At 36.1% G+C, this 5,243-nt stretch overlaps 1 long non-coding RNA gene across 1 annotated transcript; it reads right to left on the bottom strand.

Annotated features, from left to right (window-relative positions):
* Nucleotides 1–2,311: 2,311 nt before the first annotated feature.
* On the bottom strand, nucleotides 2,312–4,086 carry LOC309478446. Its single transcript, XR_014198990.1, has 2 exons — nucleotides 3,652–4,086; nucleotides 2,312–2,806 (listed from the first exon to the last, which is right to left on the bottom strand). It is a non-coding gene; the product is annotated as an uncharacterized lncRNA (long non-coding RNA).
* Between the last annotated feature and the right edge of the window lie 1,157 nt (nucleotides 4,087–5,243).

Here is a 5,243-nt window from a genome sequence, read left to right as displayed (position 1 = left end):
ATGTCTTTGGAATCTAACAATTGTGTTGATCCATTAATATTTTCACATCACAAATCCTGTGTTTCTGCAGCATGAGATCTAGCAATATTATAACTGTCAGTTTAAAGCTTTTAACAAACATGAGATAAAAAATTTAACTTATGCTGACACACACAGATATCAACAATCAGCGTATGAATCTCAACAATGGTGACAATCACAAATATTTAGATAAAAATAATTCACATCACTGAAAAGCTACTAATTCACAACAAAAACAACAGCAAAAAATAAAAGCAAATATTTAGAAGCAAACAAAATTATAGGACAATTCAGCTGCATAATTTATTCATGTTGCAATGCATGCTGGGAGTTTTTTACTATGCTGGTACCCAGCATGCATTGCAGCAAAGTACTTTTGATTGTCACCATTGTTGAGATTCATACGCTGATTGTTGATGTCTGTGTGCATCATATTAAACTGACTTTTTCGTGCTCATGTTTGATAAAGTCTTCTAACTTATTGATATTATATTGTTGAATCTCATGCTGCAGAAACACAGAGTTTGTGATGTGACATTATTAATGGATCAACACAATTGTTACATTCCAAAGACATCAGTGAAAAAGGTTATTTCATGATGATTATAAAATCATCAACAGGTAACCATCATCTGATCTCGTTTCACTTTAGCTTTCTTTGCTACTGCAAATGTGTTTAACAAACACACTGTCACAGCAGCCAAATGAGATATAAGATATATTAAGAGTCAAGAGCCCAACTAATGGAAACACTAGTCACTCTTATGGTGACTTTAAATGAAACACATTAGAGTTAAACCCATTAATTCTCAATAAAACTTTTGTAGACGTCTGACAGAAATAAAGTCAGTCTGGTTAGTAATAAGTGAAGCTGGTAATGCTGTTTGTGGAGTTGTTTAATCCTCCTCTGCTGAGATCTTCACAGATTTAATGTCTTCTTTTCTCTTCAGTTGATTTCATCTAAGACTGTGTCTGAAGTCAGTTGTAGTTCTTGTGTTTCTGCTCGTCTCTTTTTCTGTTCTCTTCTTTCCTTCAGTGATTCTGCTTGTTAACAGGCTTATTAAGGCTGAGATGACTCCATATTTAATATACACAGATTTTGTGGCTCAGATAAGGTCCAGTTCTGGTTTATTTCTTTGCTCTTGGCTGACATGTGGCATTGCTATGGCCTGCTTGTGGCCCAGATCTGGCAAATAGGAGTGGGCCACCCAAGGGTCGTCATTCCACGCTGCATGTGGGCCAGATCCGCATTCCACAAGTGCCAGATGTGGGCCGGATCCGGGCCGAAACAATGTTGCTATCTGGGGTGCGAGAGGACAGCTACTATCCTGATCATTCATTTTGATACAGTAAACAGCTATGGAGCCAGAATTGGCTATTGTCATTCATTTTTATGTTTTATATTTTACTTGAGGACATGGTGAGGATGTTTTAGCCCCGGCGCTGCCAGGTCATGTATTTTCGGTTTAGCCCTGTTTGAATACAAAACCCAATTGAATATAAAAAGTCCAGTATTTCTCGCGCTCGTCATTGGCAGCTGTCACAGTTGCCAGGCGACAAGAACAGTCCTTCGTAGGCTAGACCGGTCCGAGCGCGTCAGATGCGCCCTTTGATATGGGACGCTGCTGTAGTGAGCAACAATTTGTTAATATTGTGACTAATTTTGTTACTTTAATTTTCGGAACTGCATATTTCGTTAAGTATTCACTTACAAATGTGAAGTAACCTACTGAAGTACTTTTTTCCTCACATCACAATATGATTACATTAAACTACACAAAAGTAGCTATATAATGTAACAACCAGATATTACTGTATATTGAAAATATACAGAAGTAAAATGCAACATATACGCAGTAATGCAGTAGTAGCCTAATATAAATGCAGTAGTTATTAAAAGTACTTTTTTCAGAAAGCCGTCGATTGAATCAGCCCTGCAAACCTGTTGGTTGACAACTTAGTGGATAGTGGAAATATGCACTCAAACGCTCTGGAGACAATCCCAGATGATGTCCCACCAGCAGGAGGCCTTACCAGGGGCAGCCCATCCCGGTCCAGCAGCTCAGCTCAATAGAGTCTACATCATTTTTTTCTTATTTAAGTATTGTAAAATTAAATGTTTATGTTGATTTTGATATGTTTAACGTATTTTGTAAATAGTTGGAAAAAGTGCTTTAATGTAGCCTATAGAACAAATGATTTTCATTTACCAATTTTATTTGAAAAAATTAAAAGGTATAGAATTTGTTTCATGCAGAAAGTATTACTGTCATTACAAAAATAAACAATGTCCAGAACAATTCATTCTCTTTTATTTACACAATTAAAGTAGCATAAAAATAAATGTACATAATTTTTCTTTAAAAAAATAAAAGTGAAAAAAGTTAAACAAGAATATGTAGAACATTTTTCAATCATTCTCTCAAGAAGAGAAAACAGCCTGTCCATCCTCTCCCTTCTTTCCTGTGCACTCCTCGCCTCTGCCTCCCTCTGTAGTTGCATTTCTTCTCTGATCAAGTTCAAAAACCCGTCCTGTCTCGCCGCCTTCGTGCTGGTGCTCCTGCTGGTGCTACTGGTGGTGCTGGTGCTGCTGCCCCTGGCTCCTCCACACCGTGGGCACCCACTACTGAACTCGGCCCTGGTGTGTCCTCAGGGATTGAGGCGATGAAGACAGGGGGGTTGGTGCATTGCCTCTGTCCCAAAACCTCATCCATGAGGACAAACCAGGGCCAAGTTTCAGCAGTGGGTTTCCCACTCACACTCCTGTCCCAGGACACTTGCAATCCTAAAGGCAGAGCAAATGAACCATGGCTTGTTAACAACAACAGAACAATACATTTCAGCAAAGATGTGTGTATTACTTTTCATATATATATATATATATATATATATATATATATATATATATATATATGAAGAGTTCAGATGCAAAAGCCTCTAAATGCCATCTGAAATTTTCGTATAGAATGATCATTTTTATCAAGCTCGTATATTTAAATTCAATAATTTCACTTAAATGGCAATGAAGATTACCTATTAATTGTCATTTAAGTGAAATTACTGAACTTAAATACACAAGCTTGATAAAAATGATCATTCTATAAGAAAATTTCAGATGGCATTTAGAGGCTTTTGCATCTGAACTCTTCATATATATATATATATATATATATATATAAACCCATTTTTTCCTGAATTGTTCTAAAAAAGCAGAAAAGGGTACTTAACACAGAGGAGCAATCTTAAGTGCATTGTTAACACTGCAAAATATGACACATCAAGACATGCATACAAAATACTTAAGAAATCATATTTCTGTATACTAAAATTTGGTTAAAACCAAATAGCATGACAGCACTACAAAAACACATAAAAGTGAAACCCCATTGCCTTATCTACTGCTTTCCTTATTGTTTTGGGCTTTATTGGGTGAGTGACATTTCTTATAATACACAAGTGCAAATACTACAAATAGGTCGTTAAACTAATAACGTTATTACCACAAGTTTTGCCTAAAACTACATGATAAATGTAGCCACGCAATGGTGACGAAGGAGTTAAGAAGAAGTTTATAAGAAATTTAACTCTGGTTTCGCTAGCTATTTGAGTAAATTAAAACATAATACTTACATTTAAATGTGAATTTGCTGTCCACCACCGATCTCTAGTCTCGGCCGCCTTTAAAAATAAGTAAATAAATGCTGTCGTCAACGGCGCGCAATGACTTATGGGGTAGAATAGGTCGCTAAGTGTCCATTTATGTATCCTTCTTTTCACGGGGAAACGAAGGGTGCATTTGGCGTCGCTTTTGAATCAGGGAAGCCTTCGTCGCGGCGCGATGACGCAACCGGCCTTCAAATACGGACTTCGGAGGATGCAGAACTGAATTGGGACAGCCTTCATCGAGCCGCGGTGACGCAATCGGCCTTCAAATGCGACCTTCCAAGGATGCAGCCTTTGAATTGGGACGTCCTTCGTCGCGCCGCGGTGACGCAATCGGCCTTCAAATACGGCCATCCGGCCTTCAAATACGGCCTTCGGAGGATGCAGCCTTCACTTTGGGACACAGCTTACAGACGGTAGTAAACTGAACAGATCATTCTGATTCGCGAACCGATTTAGACAGATCTGCCGACTTGTTTCATGAAGTCTTTGAACAGAATCGACTCAAAAGAGTGATTCATTTGTGAATTGAGCATCGCTCAAGCCCAGAAAAAAGATACAGTGCGCTTGGAATAAACGCATAACAACACATATTGCATTAAAATAAAGTTAAGAGAGGAACGTTGCCCAACGTAACGAAGTAAAAGTAGGCTACATTTTTTTCATTAGAAATGTACTCGAGTTAAAGTAAAAGTACCCACATTCAAATCTACAATTTTTCCAAAAAAATACTCAAGTAAATGTAACGAAGTAAATGTACTTCGTTACTACCCATCAGTGAGACACACAAAACGCCAGCAAAATAGCTCAAAAAGGGAAATATATAATTAATCATGAAAAGTTATAATTGTGTATACATGTATAAAATATTTAGATCAGCTTTCAGAATTAATTGTAGCAGAATTAATTTTAGCAAAAGCAAAAACAATCTCTGGCACTTTAATTTCCTATTATCACTGTAAAGCGGCTTTGAAACAATCTATATTGTTAAAAGCGCTATATAAATGAAGGTGACTTGACTTATACCTGTTTATTTATTTGTTTGGTTGTTTACTTATTTTCTTTTCACCCTGTATGTATCATAAACATAAATAAATCATACAAAAAAGAAAACCCATATTCAGTGACCATAACTCGTTATTCAGCTAGAAAAAATTATTCTAGAGAGGAGCATTTTGATAATTATATGCACCACATTACATATTCATTATAATTTTCAATGTTCAATATTTGATGCATGTTTGAATAAAATCAGTAAACAGTTTTTTTGACAGCCACCATAGAAATATGATTATGTAATTGTAAAGTTAGTATAACTTTATTATTATTATTTTTTAAAAACATCCTTGAATGTAATTTAAGTGTTTGTATACACATCAGTAAATTTTAACCTTCAATATTATATTAATGTAGTACAAACTGACTCCCATGTGTAGTTTACAGCATTATTTGAGAGATTTTCTTTCCTTGAGAACATTTGCCATGTACTTTATCTAATATAGTATATCCAAAACAATCGATATCGAATCGTGGCAATACTCAGCAAACTATATTGAGAA

Source organism: Leuciscus leuciscus (genome assembly GCF_965113295.1).
Source record: "Leuciscus leuciscus genome assembly, chromosome: 1".
In the NCBI taxonomy this organism is placed as follows: domain Eukaryota; kingdom Metazoa; phylum Chordata; class Actinopteri; order Cypriniformes; family Leuciscidae; genus Leuciscus; species Leuciscus leuciscus.
Note: the sequence above shows the minus strand (reverse complement) of the source record. Positions and strands in the feature narration are given on the sequence as shown.